This window comes from Ursus arctos, unplaced genomic scaffold (assembly GCF_023065955.2).
Source record: "Ursus arctos isolate Adak ecotype North America unplaced genomic scaffold, UrsArc2.0 scaffold_33, whole genome shotgun sequence".
In the NCBI taxonomy this organism is placed as follows: domain Eukaryota; kingdom Metazoa; phylum Chordata; class Mammalia; order Carnivora; family Ursidae; genus Ursus; species Ursus arctos.
This window is the reverse complement of record NW_026623019.1, coordinates 1,458,902-1,480,936: the sequence shown is the minus strand read 5'-3', so window position 1 is coordinate 1,480,936 and position 22,035 is coordinate 1,458,902.

The window sequence follows — 22,035 nt, the reverse complement described above, 5'->3', positions numbered from 1 at the left end:
TCAGGTCTCACATTTAGGTCTTTAATCCATTTTGAGTTATTTTTGTGCGTGGTATAAGAAAATGGTCCAGTTTCATTCTTTTGCATGTAGCTGTCCAGTTTTCCCAGCACCATCTGTTGAAGAAGACTGCCTTTTCCCCATTGTATATTTTTGCCTCCTGTGTCGTAGATTAATTGACCACATAAGTATGGATTTACTTCTGGGCTCTCTATTCTGTTCCACTGATCTACGTGACTTTTTGTGCCAGTACCATACTATTTTGATTACTACACCTTTGTAGTATATCTTGAAACCTGGGATTGTGATACCTCCAGCTTTGTTCTTCTTTCTCAAGATTGCTTTGGTTGTTACTCACAGTCTTTTTGTGGTTCCATACAAATTTTACTATTACTAGACACCAGTCTTGGCAGTGCTTTTTTGGATGACATTGAAAGCACAAGTAACAAAAGCAAGAATCACCAAGTGGGACCACGTCAAATTAAAAATTTCTGCACAGCAAAAGAAACAATCAACAAAAATGAAAAGGAAACCTACAGAATGGGAGAAAATATTCACAAACCATCTATCTGACAAGGGGTCAATATCCAAAATATATAAAGAACTCAACTGCAAAATATTCTGATTAAAAAATGGGCAGAGACTTCTGGGGAAGATGTTAGAGTAGGAGGACTCTAAGCTCACCTTGGTCCATGGTTACAAGTAGATAACACCCACATGAGAGTAAATAACCCAGAAAATGACCTGAAGACTAGCAGAACAGAATTTCCACAGTTAAATGTAGAGAAGAGGCCACATGGAGGAGGGCAGGAAAGGCAGATACATGGCACTGTCCTCAGGAGGGAGAGATGGCATGAGTGCAGAGAAAGAAACAAACCCTCACACCAGGTACCCCAGGCACGGGGAACCCACAGGAGGAAGATGAATCCTGTCACATTCAACTTTGAAAAACAGAGGGGCTGAATTTCATGAGTTTTTACAATCTGTGGGGTTTAACACTTAAAAATTACAGGCTCAGCTCTGGAAAAGCTAGAGGGTGATAGAAAATGGAGTCCCCGGCCTTAAAAAGATAGCATAACAAACAGCCCTGTGGAGATACAGCAAAAAAGCAGCCGTTTGAAAAATGTCTGGGGTATACAGGAGGGACATTTGTTTACTCATCTCAGAGCGTGTGCTGGAGGGGCAGGGATCATTGGGACACTTCTCCAGGAACAAAAGAGCTGACAAACACCATTCCCCCCTGCCCTAGCCCTGATACAAGGACACTCTGGGGACTAGGGCAGCACCAACACGCTCCACCTAACCTGCTAACAGTGTGCCCTGCCCCTGTGATCGCTGGTGGACACAGCCCCTTCCAGCTGGCCTTATTCCCACAGCAGACCAGCACAGACTTTGCTAACGCTGCATGCCCTGCCCTATATTCTCCTGTGGATCTGCCCCCTAGAGCCAGGCCTTGCTTCCAGGTATCCTCCCACAGCAGACCAGTGGACCTTGCTGGCACTGCGTCCTACCCCCATGTTCTCCTGTGGACCTGCCTTCTCAAATACACCTTTGGCCACGCCCATCCAAAGCTGTGCCACAAGCACAGCAGTGTGCAAGCAGCCCCGATAGGGGCCAGCACCACTCCAAAGTGACTCCTGCCCCGGAGAGAGGGGAAGAAAACTACTCACAACAGTCCAACTGAGGACCCAGCAGTAGACTAGGAGCAGACACCGGCTCTGACTACAGGCCCTGCCCACCAACAAAAGCTTCTCTGAGACAACACAGGGAGAGTGCCCTGCAGTTCTGTGCTACTCAATCTCTGGCAAAGGCCTGGTCTGACTCAATTCAAGCCCAAGGCAGTCCCAGGCTGGCCCGCTAACAACAAAGGACCAAACCCTGCCTTCAACAATGGCAAAGAGAGCCACTGCAGATGACTGGTCTGAAGACAAACACAGCTCATCCATAACAGCAGGGCACACACAACACACAGGAGACACTTCCGAAACACCAGGTTTGGTGAGTAGGGGACACTGAGCTGCAGGGCACTCCAGGACCTCTTCTTCATAAGACCATGACTTTCAAGAGCAGGACATGTAGCTTTCCTAACACAGAGAAACAGACACAGAGTGTTAGACAAAATAGAAGACAGAGGAATATGTCCCAAATGAAAGAACAGAACAAAATCACAGCAAGACCGCTAAACAAAACAGTGGTTAAGTAATATGCTTGATAGAGAATTTAAGGTAAAAGTCATAAAGATACTCACCGGACTTGAAAAAGTAGGACCTCAGTGAGACCCTCAAAAAAGAGAAAACGTGAAAAAGAACAAATCAGAAATGAAGAACTGAATAACTGAAATTAAAAATACACTAGAGGGAATAAATATAGTAGACTAGAGGAAACAGAAGAACAAATCAGTGACCTGGAGGACAGAGTAATGGAAAGCAATCAAGCTGAACAAGAGAGAGAAAAAAAAATAATAATAAATGAAAACAGAAAATTCAATGACACCAATAAGAGTAATAACGTTCGCATTATAGGGATCCCAGAAGGAGAAGAGAGAGAAAAGGGGGCAGGAAGTTTACTTGAAGAAATAATAGCTGAAAACTTCCCAAATCTGGGGAAGGAAACAGATATCCAGATCCAGGTGCACAGAGAGCCCCAAAAAATCAACCCAAGGAGTTCCACATCAAGACATATCGGTATTAAAATGGCAAAAAAGTGGTGATAAAGAGAGGATTTTAAAAGCAGCAAGAGGGAAAACAGTTACATACAAGGGAAACCACAGCTATCAGCAGGACTTCACAGGCCAGAAGGGAGTGGCATGATATATTCAAAGTGTTGAAGGTAAAAACATGCAGCCAAGAATACTCTATCCAGCAAGGCTATCATTCACAATAGAAGACAGTTTCCCAGATGAACAGAAGTTAAAGGAATTAATGACCACTAAACCAGCCCTACAAAATAAGTTAAAGGGAACTCTGAGTGGAAAAGAAAAACCATAAGCAGGAATAAGAAAAGTAGATGGCACAAAAGCAGTAAAAATAAGTATCTCTGTGAAAATCAGTCAAGGGAGTCACAAAAGAAAAGGATGCAAGGTATGACATCATATACCTAAACTGTGGAGAGGAGATGAGTAAAGAATGGGTTCACACTTAAATGATCATCAACTTAATACAGACTGCTATATGCAGAAGATGTTACATATAAACCTAACGATAACCACAAATAAAAAACCAGTAATAGAAATGCAAAGAAGAAAGAAGAGTGAGAAGGAACAGAGAAGAACTACAAAACCACCATAACAAGTAAGATAATGGCAATAAGTACATACCTATCGGTAATGACTTTGCTGGAGATTTTTCCCTTTCAGCATTTTTAAAACTAATATGACACTGTATGTTAACTATCCTGGAATTTTTAAAAAATATATTACTTTGAATATAAATGGACTAAACACTCCAATCAAAAGACACGAGGTGACAGAATGAATTAAAAAACAAGACCCATCCATATGCTGTCCTACAAGAGACTCAGTTCAGAATTAAGACACCTAAAGACAGACCGAAAGTGAGGGGCTGGAGGAGCATTTACCATGCAAATGAATGTCAAAAGAAGCCAGAGAACCAATACTTGTATCAGACAAAATAGACTTTAAAACAAACAGACTTGTAATAGGAGGGAAAGAAGGACACTAGAGAATCATAAAGGGAGCAATCCAACAAAAAGAAATAACAATTTAAAATATTTATGCACCCAACATAGGAGCACCCAAATACATAAAGCAGCTAATAATAAATAAAAAGAAATTAATCAATAATAATACAACAATAGTAGGGCACCTTATAACTCCAATTACATCAATGGACAGATCATACAAAGAGAAAATCAACAAGGAAACAGTAGCTTTGAATGACCCACTGGACCAGATGGATTTAACAGACATGTTTAGAACATTCCATCCTAACATAGCACAATACACATTCTTTTTGAATGCACATGGGACATTCTCCAGAACAGATCACATATTAGGCCACAAGTCTCAACAAATTCAAGATCGAAATCATACCATGCACCTTCTCTGACCAAAATGCTATGAAACTAGAAATCAACCACAAGAAAAAATCTGGAAAAAACACAAATACATGGAGGTTAAATAACAATCTACTAAACAATGAATGGCTCAACCAGGAAATCAAAAAAGAAATAAAATAAATGGAAGTAAGTGAAAATAAAAACACAACAGTCCAAAACTTTGGGATACAGTAAAAGTGGTCCTAAGAGGGAAGTATATAGCAATACAGGCTACGTCAAGAAGCAAGAAAAATCTCAAACAACTTAACCTTACACCTAAAGGAGCTAGAAAAAGAACAACAATGCCTAAAGCCAGAAGAAAGGAAATAATAAAGATTAGAGCAGAAATAAAAGATACAGAAACTAAAAAACAAAAACAATAGACCAGATCAATGAAATCAGCAACCTGTACCTTGAAAAGATCAAAACTGATAAACCTTTAGCCAGACTCATCCAAGAGGGGGAGGGAGGGGGCTCAAATAAACAATACCAAAAATGAAAGCAGAGAAATAACTGACACCACAGAAATACAAAGGATTAGAAAAGAATATTTTGAAAAATTAAATGCCAACAAGTTAAACAACCTAGAAGAAATGTATAAATATCTAGAAACATATAACCTCTCAAAACTGAATCAGGAAGAAATTGAAAATTTGAACAGACCAATTACCAACAATAAAATTGAATCAGTAATAAATTTTTTTTAAAAAACACAACAAACAAAAGCCCACGATCAGGCAGATGCACAGAATGTTCTACCAAACATTCTACCAAATATTAAACAGCTAATATCTATTTTTCTCAAACTATGCAAAAAAAAAAAAAAAAAAAAGACAAGAGGTCAAAGTTTCCAAATTCATTGTGTGAGGACAGCATTACCCTGATACCAAAATAAAAACCAGATAAAGAGACTACAAAAAAGAGAACTACAGGCCAATATCTCTGATGAACATCGATGCAAAAATCCTCAACAAAAGTTTAGCAAACTGAATCCAACGATACATTAAAACAAAATCACTCACCACAATCAAGTGGGATTCATTCCTTGGATGCGAGTGTGGTTCAGTGTTCACAACCCAAGCAATGTGGTATGTCACATCAACAAGAGAAATGATAAAAAGCATATGATCATTTCAACAGATTCAGAAAAAGGATCTGACAAAGTACAGCATCCATTCATAATAGAAACCCTCAACAGAGTAGGTTCAGAGGACCAACACCTAACATCATCCTCAGTGGTGACAAACTGAGAGCTCTTCTGAGTCAGGAACAAGACAGGGATGTCCACTCTCACCATTTTTATTCAACATAGTACTGGAAGTCATAGCCACAGCAGTCAGGTAACAAAAAGAAAAAGAAAAAGAAAAGGCATTCAAATTGGTAAGAAAAAAGTAAAACTTTCGCAATTTGCAGATGACATACTATATATAGAAAACCCAAGAGTACGCACACACACAACCTACTACTGATAAATGAGTTCAATGTCACAGAATACAATATCAATATACAGAAATCCACTGCATTTCTATACACTAATAATGAAACAGCAGAAAGAGAAATTAGGAAAACAATCCATTTACAACTGTACCGGAATAACAAAATACCTAGGAATAAACTTAACCAAGGAGGTGAAAGATAGATACTCAGAAAACTATAAAACATTGAGTAAAGAGATAAAGACGATACAAACAAATGGAAAGATATTCCATGCTCATGGGTTGGAAGTACAAATATTGTTAAAATGCTTATGCTACCCAAGGCAATCTACAGATTTAATGCAATCCCTATCAAAAGACCGACAACAATTTTCAGAGCTAGAAGAATCTTAAAATTTATATGGAACCACAAGATCCCAAATAGCCAAAGCAGTCTTGAAAAAGAACAAAACTGGAAGTATCGCAATCCCAGATTTAAAAATATGAATGGATAAAGTATGGTATATGTGTTTCATTGACTATTATAGTCGTGTGAAAGAAGGAAATCTTGCCATTTACGATAATGTGAAAGAACCTGGAGGACATTATGCTATATGAAATAAGCTAGATGCAGGAAAACAAATATTGCATGATATCACTTATAGAATTCTAAAAAGTTGAACTTGGAGTATAGAATGGTGGTTGCTAGGGGCTGGGACACATGGGAAATGGGGAAAATTGGTCATAGGGTTAACTTTCTTTTCCTTTTTTTTTTTTTTTTTTTTAAGATTTTATTTATTTGACAGAGAGCGAGCCAGCCAGTGAGAGAGGGAACACAAGCAGGGGGAGTGGGAGAGGAAGCAGGCTCTCAGGGGAGCAGGGAGCCTGATGCGGGGCTCGATTCCAGGGTCCTGGGATCATGCCCTGGGCCGAAGGCAGACACCTGACGACTGAGCCACCCAGGCGCCCCGGGTTAACTTTCTTTAAACTTTAGTTAACTTTCGGTTATAAAATGAGTAGGTTCTAGAAATCCACTATGAAAGTAGATCTTGAGTCAACACACACACACACACACACACACACACACACACACACACAAGTCTAGGAGATTATGGATATGCTAATTTGTTGTGATCATTACGTAAGGCATGCTTACATCACAACACTGATAGTTCACCTTATACACATGTAATTTTGTGTCAATCCCCGCTCACGTTCAGGTCCTACGGCGGCCTCCAGATGCCAGCGATCCTCTTTAGCATCCTCATCTCAGCCCTAAGGCTCCTTCCTAGTGGATGGCCTCAGCACCTTCATTCCTCCCCAACAGCTAAGCACACCTGGGGGCTTGCCCTGGAGTTCCAAGCTAGGTGGGATCCCGTGAGAGAGCTTTCCTCTGCAAGTAACAGCGCACCCACTCACCATGGCGTAGTTTGTTCTTCTCACATAACTTGGCGTGTGGAGGTGGGTAAGTACTGGTGGTGTCCCTAAAGCTCAGTGATGTCAGAACTCTAGGTTGGCATGGCCTCCCTCTCTCTCATGGTCACGAGATGGCTGCAGTAGCCCTGGCCATCACATTAACTGTGTTCAAAGGTAAGCAGCAGGGTAGAACACAAGGCAATTCCTTCTCCACAACCTTCCAAAGGAACCGTCATTCCCTCCACCCCTCCTTACAGCTCATTGGTGGGATCCAGTCACACCCTATTCCCAGACCAAGAGCTAGGGCACCTTGCCAGAGGTCCCAGCACCTTCCTTCGGGTAGCCAAAGCTCTCCAGCCCCCACGGCTGAAACGCCACCTTGTATCCAGGATTCCCTGGAAGCTTTGGGTTCTCCCCAGGCTGTGCTCAGGGGACGGACAAGCAGCAAACCTAACACCTGCTGCTCCTGGGCTCCCACCAGGCCTGTCCCAGAGCTCTGAGACCAGGGACTCCTCCCCACCCACCTTACTGCAGGCTTCCTGGGTGGAGAAACAGCTCATCACGCCTCTCCCTCTACTCTGCCGCTACAACGCCAACTCACTGCCCTCAGTCCTCCAAGTTTACCTCTTGACAAGTTTATACAAAATGCCAAAAAATCATTTCAAGTACCTGCTTTTGCCACTTATTTTCCAGTTAACTTCAGCATTCAGAGCCAAGAATAATCTGTCCCCTGGTCATTGCTGTTCCGTGTCTGCTTCTGTGGGGCAACAAGCTAAGCTTCTGAGCCTAATTCCAGTGGTGGAATAACCTCCAGCAAAGGGAGAAACGACATACCACAGCGGTCATGGGTCGGTGGCGGGGCAGCTTGGAAGGGGAGGAGTGGGGTGTATGTGAACTCCGTACCTTTTGCTCCATTTGCTGTGCACCTAAAACTGTTTGTTTTTTTTTTTAAGGTTTTATTTGAGAGAGCGAGCACAAATGGGGGTGAGGGGCAGGAGAGGGAGCAGACTCCGTGCTGAGCAAGGAGCCCAATGTGGGGCTCGATCCCCTGACCCCCAGGATCATGACCTGAGCTGAAGGCAGATGCTTAACTAAGCCACCCAGGCGGGCCAAACCTAAAACTGTTGGAAACAAGTTTGTTAATTTAAGGGGGGAAATGCCTTATTAGCTCTAGTTCTGTACCAGGCTAAGGGAACACACGCCGCAGGGCCCACACAGGCCTAAGTAGCTCGGCTGTTCCCTGGAGATGTGGAGCCCCACAGCCCAAACTAGACAGCCTGCCTCAGCTGGCAATCTGCTGTCCAGGCATTAATAGGCATGGATCGGGGCCTGCTCACCTTCTCTACACCCCATTCCTTCCTAATGCCCCCTGCTGCAGTTCCCTGCACGCCTTCTTCCCCATCTCTGTGCTGGGGAAACCAACTGTTAGGGTTAGCAGTGGGCCTGCCTGTGCGACACCACCCGCTGTCGGCACAGATCACTAGGCGGCACTGCCCAGAACTCTTCAGAAGGCTGCTGGGCAGTTTACACCAGTCTTCATGACAAAGAGGGGATGGCTCGAGAAGGGAAACCATATGCTGGAGATGGCAGAGAAGCTACAACTTTTAGGATGCTGGTCAGGATGCTTCTTACAGGCAGCGGGCAGCCTCAGTAGTTCTTTGAAACTGATTTCTCTAACCCACGCTCTTCTGGTTTTAATAGTGGTTCACAGCCATTACTCTACCCCTACAACCTCTTAGAGAAAATAGCCTTTAAGTCAAACTAAAATTGTCAGTTGTGGGTTTCAAACAAGAGGCAGGACCCCAGCATCCACACTGGGCCGATGCTTCCTTCAGGTGGGCCAACCAACCAGCCGACATTGCTGCAAGCACCACTGCAATGCTCAGTGGGCCCTTTAGCCCCCCTCCCACCAAGACCCCGACAGTGGAAAGCAAACTAGGAAACACAAAATGGGGGGAGCAAGAACACATGGAAAAGTCAGTTCAGTGGGATGGAGGGAAAAAACGAGGCCCAGCTGGTATGGCCCAAGTGTTCCAGTAAGAATGGTTAAAAATAATTTAGAATACCTTTAGAAGCAAAACTAGAAATCTGAAATGTTGATGAAAATATCATCCCTAATCTTAGTGTCATTTCCACTCTTTCCCCCTATGCATTTTTCACTCAAATCAGTGTACACAAAATTTATGTAATTTTGCCTATTAACTGAAATCTTTCAAATCTTTAATTTTAAAAGGATACACAATGTATCTTAGGAGACACATCCTACTAGTTCATTTACAGAGAAGTTTAAAGCCCCAGTCAGAGGTGTGGCCTATGCCTAGAACCCACCTCCTGACCTTTCCTCCCCTGCACACCCTCTAACGGGGACAGGATGTGAAACTCCACAGAACGCCCCTTCGTTCTGTCCACCCTGGAACCTTTTAGTTACTGTTCAAAGTAGTTTGGAATACATTAAATCTAGGGCTGGGGTGCTAATGCACACACAGCCTAGGCTCCAGAGAGGTTTGAACCAGCCTGGGGAATCCAGGAAAGATGCAAAGAAATTACTCCCAAGAAAGTGGGGGAGGGCATCCTGAGCATTATAATTGTGTGCACAGAGACACACAAACGCTTGTGCAAATGGAAATGGCTGGATATGGCTCAAATTAGCTTCATTAACATACATCTGTGAACAGTATGATCAAATTATTGTGAATCAAACAATGAAAATAAGTACTTCAAGAGACCTTAAAACAAGTCTAAATACTTAAATACCTCTAGTTCTGCAAGGATGGAGATGAAACTTAAGAATGATTTTAAAAACCGCAAGTTTTAAAGTAGTATTTTATTGAAAAGATATTTAACGCCCACGTACACATTTAAGATTCAATCACAGGGTTACATACCGTAATGGCGCTCAATGCAATGTTGGATTCCCACAATACGCACACCACTCTAAGAGCCGCCCAAACTTTAAGTCCAGACCCAGACCTTTGCAAGATAAATATTTACAAATACAGTGTAGGAAATAGCAAATATTTCGATAGCCTTGTTCAATGCCTTCATTCAAGATTAACAGAGGCTACAGAGGGGAAAACAGCTGGCAGTTCCTGGATCAGAAACGGGAACTTGACCAAAACCAAAAAACCTGTTTTCCAAAACTTTCCAGTGACCTCAAGTTGAGGCACACAAGCAACTAGGTATTCTTCCGAGTCCTACATTCTCACTAGCTGACCTGTAGTAACCGACGCTGGCGCCGTGCTGCTGTCTCCCAGTCACTAAGGCGAGCACTGCTTCCCGTGGTATTCCTGCAATGTTTCCATTTCTAGGAAAACTTGCAGGAAGAACTGTGCTTACACCAAAACAAGGTGACAAGGAACAGGTTACCGAGGAATAATAAGGCCCTAAGAAAGGCAGCAGGTCGTATAGTTACCTCCTTGTGGGCAAAATCCCTGCCCTAAAACTATGCAACCTACTACCTCTTCCTAGGAACCCATTTTTTTCCATGCTGGTCTTCTACTTGGCAGTTGTACTTCAAATCAACCTGTTAAATCAGGCCGTATTCTTTGGGCTTTATTTCAAATTCAAATCAATTAGAATTTCTCCACTGAGGCTTTTAAATAAAAGTTACTGGCCATGACCTTGGTAAAATTCACAAATGGCATTTGCTTAAAATCTCTTGCTAAAAAGAAAATGCAATTACATCAGAAGATGCAAATCTTAGAAGCCTAATACCTCCCACCACATACTGTTGGAGCCAAAGACTTTAAAAAACACAGTATTATTACCAAAATTTAAATATCTGATTTCACAAGATCTCCAGCCTCTCTTGAACCACTGGAAAACGAGGTGACACTGTATGTGTAAATGCTACTTGCCATCTTCCACTGGAGCACATTAACTGACCAAGCTCCCTCTGGACACCAAGTGTTCCCAGTTCTGGCCAGCTCCCCCTCCTGGGCCCCGGGATTTGAGTTTCTGACCTAAGTGCTTCCACAGAATGGAGCAGTTCTCCACAACTTGATTTACTTACTAGGCTTGGCTAGTAAGGATATGAAGTGGGTCCTTGTGTAATTAATGCAAGATACAGATTGATGTTTCTCCAGACCTTTAACTAACTGCAGAGCGGCCAGGATGTCCACACCAGGGGCAGCATGTGTCAGAAAATCACAAAACCCCATGACTCCACTAGTCACACAGTGAAGAGAATTATCCAACTTCTCAGCTTCAAACCATTAAGCCAAAGAGAATTTTTTGAGCATTCCCACTTCTCTCTGGCACACCAAAAAGGCAATGAACACAAAAGGTCTCCCTGTCCCCGTATGTCCACGTTGTAACAAACACCAACTCTGGACCATGCAGGTGTCCATCTATACCCCAGGGATAAAATAAAAAGCATAAATTCACCCCGGAGAGATACTTGGGCCAGACCCACCCAAGAGAATTGGATGTTTTCTCTCACACAAAGTTCCTGCTGCCAATGGCAATGCACTGGAATTATCTTAGACAGTAAGACTCGGGACAGATAGAGGAAACATTTGGGAAGAGGTGACCTTTCCTTCAACTCCATACGTTGCCTCTTCCTCTTCTCCCAAAACAAAATAAACAACAAGTGCTTTAAAAAGCGAGCTTTTAGTGTCGCTTGATTATAAAGGCCCAAGGTACGATATGGTTTGGACACTGAAGAAGGCTGAAACACGGGCCTTCAGGGGTGTTAAAACTCAAGTAGCCCTTTCTAGCACGATCCTCACATTTTCCTTTAAAACAACCAAATACGGACTTCCCCATCTGACAGCTTCAGGGGATTCCCCTTTGTGAATGAAGGTCCCCTTCAGGTTTGGGGGGCAAAGATGAGGTCTTTTGTGACTTACCAGGAGCTAGGATAGGACCCAGAGCCCATCTCTCATTTCCCAGGCTGGAGGTGAAGCTGTCCAAATCAACATACCAATGAAATAGCGCTTACTTACAACGTTGCAGAAGGCCATCCAAAACCCCAAACTGGGAGTAATAAGCAGCCTGACTCTAGTTCAGCTCAGACAGTGCCTTTCCAGTCGGTATTTACCGCTGCCACCCAGGACCTCGCCCTGGACATGGGCAATGGGATGCAGAGTGATGAACCTATTCTTAATTCCAGAGGGGCTACTTTCTCCACTCTGAGATTTTTGTTTAATTTCAAATTTCTATAACATACCATTATGTGAAATGTAAAAAATATCAGATCACTAGATCTACTGTAGGCACACTATCCTTCAACAGAGAAAATTAGCAACTGTTATAAACAGAGTACAAAACAATATCAAAATTAATTCTTCTGAGTTTTAATATCACCTAGATAAAGACAAAATGCAGCAAGTCTACTCCTCAGGGAAGGCAATAGATTGTATAGTTATCTCCTGAACAGGGTAAAATCACTACCCCACAACTATACAATCTACTACCTCACTCTGATAGAGCAATCTTTTCTTCTGGAATGGAGAACACAATCTTTTTCAAAAGAAAAATACAACATAAAATTATCAGCATCAATCAAATTAAAATATACACGTATTCTTATATACAGAAATGAGAAACGGAAAGTATCCCCACTGCCATCTGGTCTACTTGTTAAAGTTTTTAAACATTAAATGAATAAGCAACCTGCAAAACATAAAAAAATGCTCCATTACAGCATTTTTACACAAGTTAAAATACCGTATAACTAGTTATCAACTTTCTACGAGGCCGCTGGGATGCAGATTTTTCTATCACGTTAGGAAAGACAGTAGATTGTATAGTTATCTCCCAGTGGTGGGTGTGACCCTAAAACTATACAACCTACTACCTCATCCCACAGTGAAGAGAAGGTCCAGGGTCAGCTGAGCACCACAGGAAGGCTTTGTCCTCAGTAACCCTGGTTTCCCTGTGTGATGAAAGCAGAAAAAATAATATTAGAGAACAATTCCATTCATTCACCTTGAACATAAGTTTTTTTTTTTGTTTTGTTTTCTTTTTGTTTATTTATTTGACAGAGAGAGACAGCCAGAGAGAGAGGGAACACAAGCAGGGGGAGTAGGAGAGGAAGAAGCAGGCTCCCAGCGCAGGAGCCCTATGTGGGGCCCAATCCCAGAATGCCAGGATCACGCCCTGAGCCGAAGGCAGACGCTTAACGACTGCGCCACCCAGGCGCCCCTGAACATAAGTTTAACCGATTAAACTTTCTAAAACCAGCATTTTAAGTTCTAGCTACATTTTTGATCTATGAAGTGCTTTCATTTCCTAACTAATATTAAATGCTTGGTTATCTGAATCTGCTCATAATGCCACATATTTACAGGATCCAGAAAGCACTTTCTTATGTTATCTCTTACTTGACTATAATCAAATTCTGATTTTTTTTACAGTTGCTAGAAATGAAAATTCATAAAATCACATGTCCTTCCATGAGAAACCAAAAAAACACAAATCCATTATAAAGGGACACAAGAACCTCTAACAAACTCTAATGCCCTCAAAACCCAGAAATGCTATATATCTCATGTATAATCCATGATTAAATGCATTAATATACAAGAGGATATTAAGAAATATACATAAAGAGAACCTCATTCATTCATTCATTCTCCATGACCAGTGTGGAGCCCAGCACAGGGCTCAAACTCATGACCCTGAGATCAAGACCCATGCAAGCTGAGATCAAGAGTCAGGACACCTAACTGAGCCACCCAAGCACCCCAAGAACTTAATTTTAAAATTAACCTAATGCACGTAATTCTATGCCAACAAACATTAAGTAGTCTTTTTAACAGAAAATTAACTGGATTTGACTCAGGACCAGGATTCTTCCTTTAGCTAGAAAGGTACTGTGAGGGTGTCAGAGGTAGAGACCAGGATATTTAACACCCTGGTACAATACTTTTGCACTAAGCAATATGATCACTTTAGTTACTGACTTTCAACAACTGTGCCAAGACAATTCAATGAGGGAAAGAATAGTTTTTTCAACAAAACAGTGCTGGGACAACTGGATATATACATGTGAAAGAATGAAGTTAGACCCCCTGCCTCACACCATATATAAAAGTTACTTAAGACAAATAACCTATTTTAAAGAAAGGCAAAGGATTTAAACAGACATTTCCCAATGTTTAACAAGCACAAATGGCCAAGTACATAAAAAGACCCTTAACATCATTTATTAGACATTAGGTTCACCTAAACCCAAACCACAATGGGATGCCACTTTCAGATTCACTAGGATGGTTATGATCAAAAAGACAAGTAAGCATTGGTGAGGATATGGAGAAGTTAAAATTAGAGCCCTCATATAGTGCTGGTGGGAATGTGAAATGGCACCAGGTGCTCTGGAAAAGTTCAGCAGTTCACTAGGAAGTTATGTAGTTACCACATGACCCAGCAATTCCAACTCATAGGTATATTCCCAAGAAAATTAAACACACAAACTTGTACACAGATGTTTCACAGGAGCAATACTCATTCGGAGTCCTCAAAAACCAAGATTCAAATCCTGACCCTGCTCACTCACTGCTACATCAGTGCATTGGGCTGAATGATCTGTGAGAATAAGGGGAAAGATTCCCCACACAGCCAACACACAGGAGGCCCCACGTCAAGCCCTTCACGTGTGCCATCCTACTTAATAGTCATCATCTCTATTTCCATAGGTGGGACCTCGTGCTAAGTGTAATAACTTGCCCCAAATTCCAGAAGATAACACTGGATCTCCAAATACTATACGTGAGCTCATTTCCATTCTATAAGGCCAGAAGATCCAGGTGTGAACATGCAGATTATCACCCTAAAAAGTCAAGCCTTTATAAGCCAAAATCTTTCCTTGGATCAAACATGGTTCTTTTAAAAGAATGATAGCCAATAGTAAAACCGGCTGGTACCTCTACCCCAACCCTCAACTCCAACCAATTTTCTCATTTAAAACATGTTTGAGGGTGCCTCGGTGGCTTAGTGGGTTAAGGGTCTGCCTCTGGCTTGGGTCCCGGTCCCGGAGTTCTGGGATAGAGCCCCGCATCAGGATCCCTGTTCAGTGGGGAGTCTGCTTCTCCCTCTGCCCCTCTCGTGCTGTCTCAAATAAATAAAATTAAAAAAAAAAAATCTGAAGCCTCATCAAAAATAGGCATCTAAAATGAAATAAATGTAGAATCTAAAATGTATTCATTTTTCAGTCTCAGCAAGTGTGGCATGCTTACTTTGTACTATTTTTCTTGATTCAGCAATGTCAGTAAGTACCACATTGGTATTGGCAATTTACAGACGAAGGGCTATTAAAATGCTCCTCAATTTTGGGGGAAACATACACAAACATAATCCAAAAGTTCGGTGTTATAAACAACGGGCAGAGGAAACAGCTACTACACAGCATTACTATTGATTAGAGCAGTGGTTTCCACCTTTCCACAATCATAGCAAGAAAAGTATTTCATAGCTCTAAACCGTATTCATATGTCTATAAATAGGTAATATCAGTACAAAATATTAATGTTTACAAATCAACACTACCCCTTACTCTTATACTTTGTATTTTATTATACAGAATAAACTGATTTTAAGATCAGCCTCGGTTTTCTAGAAAGCACTGGTTAAGTGCAAATTTTGGAAACTAAAATCTAACACCTGAAAGGAGGCAATGTTTAATTAAGCAAGCTTTCAGAAACACAGAACACAAACACAAACACTAGAACTTACGGATTATGAGGACCCATGGAAATGTTCCTCAAGAAATAAGTAAAAAAAAAACAAAAAAACCCTACCATGTACACAATCACAACTATAAAATGCTTGGTTATTGGGAAAAAGAAAGGAGTAGGGGTACGTCACTAGCGTATTTTCAGTTGAGATTTTTCCTTCCATAGTTAAAGTGTCTTTCAGAGACCTGATCTGAATCCCAGGTTTTTACTTTACCATATATTTATTTAATTTACATCAGGTAATCTCTGGGCATTTGTTATTTTAACTTATAAAAATCTGACAAATTTTACAGGGCTGCTAAGAAGGATAAGGAGTAAAATACAAAATGCACGAAGTACAATGTGGAGTGCACAGCGGATGCTCTGTAACTGGTAGCTGCAACCATCAATTATTAGATTATGTTAACTAAGTTAACTATGTTAACTATTAGAGAATGTTAACCAAAACATTCTTAGACAAGGGGCTTCTGAGTGGCTCAGTCGGTTGACAGTCTGCCTTTGGCTCTGGTTATGATCTTGGGGTCCTGGGATTGAGCCCCACATTGGGCTCCCTGCTCAGCGGGGAGTCTGCTTGTCCCTCCTCCTCTCCCCGGACCCCCTGCTCATGCTCTGTCTCAAATAAATAAATAAAATCTTTAAAAAAATTCTTAGACAAGATTCGATTAAACTATCTGAATTTGATCTTTCAGATACATTTTTTAGAAAGTAACACACTTTTATACCACCCTCAATGCTTATTCACATACTACCTCAATCTGCAGCTTGAACTACTCCTTACTCATTAAAACTTATAGTCATTAAAAGTTACAATTGAACTTGGACAAAACGTATCATAAGAAACTGATTTCAGCACAACATAGCAGCATAGGAAACAAGTTCGGGTCAATGACTTGGGGTTGAGCTGGTACTCGATGGCTTTGTTCTTGGGCAAATTATATAACCTTGAGATTTAGTTCTCTCATCTCAGATTAGGGAACTAACATGCACACCTGTTGGGGTTGTTTTAAGAACTGGGAACATGTGCAAAACACCTTAATGACCCAGAAGTACTCAACGAATCATAACTATTCTTCTTACTAAATTAAATCAATTCAAGAAACTGTCTCAGACAGTAATTTTCCTTTCCCAGATTTACTTTTGATAATCAGAAATACATATGCTCAATGTAAAACTTGCTTTGTCAATTTAAAATGTGCGGTGAAGAGGCTAGTTATTAATTATCAATAAGCTTGCCTGCCTATATCTGTACTTACAATAAGGTTCCATAACTAAAAGATTCACTCCTTAACACTCACATTTTAAAATCCACTCATATTTTAGTAAATCATAGCGTATAATATTATATCAAAATATTTAACATACTACGTATACAGCCAACACCTTAAAGTCAGGGTTCGTTCTTTTTTTTTAAATGTTCAGTTAGCCAACGTACAGTACATCATTAGTTTCTGATGTAGTGTTCAGCAAACATTAGTTGAGTGTAACACCCAGGGTTCATCACAACAGTCAGGGTTCTTAACAACCATCCACAGCAGGTTTCAAGAAGGGCTACAGTAACCCCTAGAAATTGTCTATACAATTTTTCTGCAATAATCTGTAACTTTTATCACAGTTTAAGAAAATTCTATGACATGGGGGCGTCTGGGTGGCGCAGTCATTAAGCGTCTACCTTCGGCTCAGGGCATGGTCCCAGCGTTCTGGGATCGAGCCCCACATCAGGCTCCCCCGCTATGAGTCTGCTTCTTCCTCTCCCACTCCCCCTGCTTGTGTTCCCTCTCTCGCTGGCTGTCTCTGTCAAATAAATAAATAAAATCTTAAAAAAAAAAAAAAAAAGCCTATGACAAAACAGTAAAAAAACTATCATGGTTCGAAAACACATCTGAATATACTTTCTGAAGGCTACATGTTAATAAAGTAAAATATGCAAATTTCACCTCTGTATCTGACAATTTTACAAAGATAGTATTTTAAACAAACTAGATTCTAAATTCTTAAAATGTACTAAACTCAGTCCAGGAGAAAACACACTCTACCTTGTATTCACTTCATACTTATTAAGAGTTCTGGGCTGATTTTCTAGAAGTCTAGTTTCCTAGACTTAACATTAATTTACATTCCTATCTAAGTAGCTCAGAAAAATTTTAAAAACCTTTATCCATATGCCCTTTTATGTATGGTTATATAAATTTCATTTTTGCCAAACTTCCGTACAAATAAAGTGAGACATGTCCTTCAGTCCTATCATTGTCTCACTTGCTGATAACCAAACAGAAGTACCGGCTACTTCATGAAGACTTCCTTCAGTCTCAAACATTCAGCTGAGTATCAATGAAATCGTTTATCTGATGACGCTGGCTGAATAGTAAAACATTTTCATTCCTCTGACAGAGCATATGCAGTATTTTCAGCAATGGATCAACTCCATCAACATAAGCTGACATGTGAAATTGACAAAATAATGTTAACTACAAATAAGTTGTGCTAATGAAAGTTAACCTAATTCTAATCTAAGATCTCAATCTCCTTTTGTTAAGATCTCAATTTCTTACTCTATCAAACATTGCACTGAGGCCTATGTCAAGTTTTAAATTGTGAAGTACTAGGTCATGTTTTCCAAAAGGACAATTTCCTTTCACTCACTTAAAACATACAGCAGATACACAGATGTTATTTTTTTAAAACTAGGCTCCACAGCCAGTGTGGAGCCCAACATAGGGCTTGAACTCACGACCCAGAGATCAAGACCTGAGCTGAGATCAAGAGTCGGATGCTTAACTGACTAAGCGACCCGGGCAGCTGAGATGCTCTTAATTAGATGAAATACCTCAATTCTGAAAATTTTTAAAAAGGTAACTAATGCCAACTCAATTTCTGGTATTCCTTTGTAAATTTTCCAATGCTGCATGTTAATTTGGGGCCAACCTCCCTGCCAGCACAAGTGTATTTTATGCTACCCCTGTGTAACAGAAAATTCTGCTACAAATACTACAATGCATGGAAATACTAAGGGTGAGGCAGTGTTCCACTTGGGTGACTCGTTCTGCTTAACAGTCCTCATATATATACCATTATTTCTCAATCCTTTAAAATCTGTCTTCCTGTCTTTCATTATACTGATATGTTCCCAGGTTGAAAAATTGCTGTATTATCTACACATCCCCCAAAGCCAAGGAAAGGTAGGTTCTGGTTTTTAAATCTATATTCCAGTTTACAATTACCTATATTTTAGGTACACAACTCATAGTCTACATTGTACAAAAGTGAATTCTAAGAAAAATGCTCCCTCCTATACATTAAGCTATCATGTAATTGACCAAATAAAAACATGCCTCCCAAGTGAACAGAAAGCTGGTGTAACTTCCTGATAATGAACACTGACACAAAGCAAAACATGGTTTAACAGAACAAAATGCTCCCAAATCATATTCATCCTGAATATCTGTCACTTTTTTTTTTTAAAGATTTTATTTATTTATTCGACAGAGACAGCCAGCGAGAGAGGGAACACAAGCAGGGGGAGTGGGAGAGGAAGAAGCAGGCCCATAGCAGAAGAGCCTGATGTGGGGCTCGATCCCATAACGCCGGGATCACGCCCTGAGCCGAAGGCAGACGCATAACCGCTGTGCCACCCAGGCGCCCCAATATCTGTCACTTTAAAACAGCTCATCTAAAATCTCTTATAATATTCCTAGAAAAGCAAAAGTAACACTTAACAAAAATATAGTTTGTCAGCTACCTCAGAATACTTAAATCTTAGACCTAGAAAGAGCCTAAGAAATCACCTGATGCAACTGTCTTATGTTTTGAAATGAGGCTATAGAGACAGGGAACATTTCTGCTGATTATATGAAACTGCAAACAGCTAGAGAAAGCTAATGTTTAAAAAGCAGCTAGACAATCCACTAGAATTGCATTATCCACTCAGTAGCCATTAGCAACTTGTCACTACTGAGCACTGGAATTCAACTAGCCCAAAGAGAGATGCACTGTAACTGTAAAATATAAAATACGGTCTAATTTCAAAGACTTGGCACCAAAAAAAGTAGTGGCTTTCATTTTATCTGGTTATTTAATGAAGTCCACTCTTAAGCGATTGTGCAATGCTTAGAACACCCACACAGGCAAAGGGCACGAGTGACCAGGCCTCCTTGACTCCAGTCCTGAGGTCGCGTGAGGCAATGTCGACAACTCATTACTGGAGATCCAAATTCTTCTACACTCCTCTAGACATGAAAAAAAAAAAATCACTGGAATTAATATTCTGGGATCCCTTACTGTCTAAATAAAAGCTTCTCAGAATACTAAAAATTCTAAGTGATAAATTAACAGGACTTTTCGTTTTCCTTGCAGAAAACCAGTAGTATAAACAACAAAACTACCCTTTGGAAGTACTGTTTCTCAAACTTTTTTGACACCCTCAGAAAAAGATATTTTGCAGAAATATATGTGCATATAACTAGATCAAATTTCATGTAACACACTAATATTTTCTATTCTAGTTTTTTAAAAATTCTAACCATCACCCACTAAAGTGATTTCATGACCCAATGAGTCAAGACCTACAGTTTGAGAAAATGGCGTAGAGCTCTTAATACAGAGTAATCCCACTATTAGTAAAGCTATTACTGTATTCGCTCTTGAAAGAAAAGGCACAATATTTAATGTGCTGTACTCTAAACCAAGAAATTCTAGTTCATGCTAACGGGAACAAAATGCCCTTAAGGAGAAAACATTTGAGACCAACTTGTAGAATACTGATCTCTTCACTCTAGAAGTCTGAACTCATTTACAAATTTCCTCTTTATTTATGAACAGGTGTTTTGTTTCCCTCACACCTGCATAATTCCTGAGTCTCTCAAATTTAAGTTTGAACTTAGTGAAGAGGGAGGGAACCACAGCCGTTCCAACATGAAGAAAAACTATCCCTGCAAAATAACTACCCAAAAGGGTTAAATTTTTCCCCCATGTCAACTGTAATTGCTTGTACCCAAGCGACACATTTAAAAATACTATTTAATCATAATTCAATTTAGATGAAGACATTTGTCTACTCTGAAAAAGCCCACAAGCTTCACGACCGTGTATAATAAACCAAACACCCTCACAAAACCCAAAGTAACCACAAGTTTTTTCCTTCCTTAACTACACACACTCCCTGAATACACTGTAAATGAACCTAACTGCCAGCCAGCAAGAAAAAACCTGGATACGGACGAAACTACATACAATCTAAGATCTGACCCTAAATCTTCATATACTATTGCATGGCTTTCAGGCCAGGCGAGACAAGAGCAGGGGCTGCTCAGTGAGCTGCTAACTTTAAGAACCGAGCGCCCAGAAAGCACGCTCGTCCGGTCTCCTAATTTGCTGTGGGCATGTCACACCCGCGGCCTGGACGCCCTCTTGCGCGGGCCGACCCTCCCGCTGGGACAAGTTCGCCACCGAAGAAGGGCTGGAGCACCGAGCATACCCTCCGCTCCGACACACAGACAGGGGGCCAGGCCCTACTGTAAAAGTTGGACACCCAAGGCCGTCGCGGGCCAAGGACAGAAAGGTTACGCATTCCTCACTCCGGGCTCGCCCGGGACGGGCCCTGGTCAGCCCGCGTGCGGGGCGAGCGGCCCGGCTCCGGGGCTGCGGCCGCCGGCTGGGGCTCGGGTCGCCGCGCACGAGTCTGTCCCCCGGGATCCCACTTCCTCCCGCCGCCCGCCCCGCTCCCCCGCCAAGGACGGCCGCCGCGGCGGAGCCCGCAGCACAGCTGCTCTGGGACGGAGGCTGCGCTCGGCCGGGCGGATTAGGGGCAGGGAGCCAGCCCAGGGCCCGCCCGCGCCCGCCCGCGCCGGCCCTCCCCCCGCACTTCCTACCTTCCCTCCTGCATCCCAGCCCCCAAGGCCAAGGTCTCCCCGGCCCACAAACCTGATAGCGGAAATGACGTCAGGGGGACCTGGCTGTCCCCACAGCCAGTCACGCCACAGCGGGAGGCGGCGCCGGCCAATGGGTGCGGCCCGGGGGCGGGACTTCCCCCGCCCAAGTTTGATTGAGGCGGGGGGAGGGGCGGGGTGAAGAATGTGAAGAATGACCCCTCCCCCCGGTCCGTGAGGCGCTGGGCGGGAAGCGGAGGGGGGTTGGGGCCAGCCGACCGCGCCACGCGGCGCCCATCCCCCCCCCGCCTCCGCCTCCGCCGCCGCCCGCGGCCCCAGCTCACCACCCGTCTGCCCCGGCTCCGGACCCCTGCCGGCCGGCCCGCAGCGCTCCCCTCTCCCACCGCCACTAGGGTTCGGAGAGAAGGAAAATGGCGACGGGCCTGCGCTCGCCGTCCGTCTTCATACCCACCTCGAGCTCGCAGAGGAGGCCTCCGCCCGCCGCCGCCCTCCGTGGGGACGGTCCAGCCCTCGCACCCGCCGCCCGCCACCGCCCGAGAGCCGCGCGCGAAGACCCGGATGAAGGCGCGGGCGGGCCGGCAGCGGCGGCCT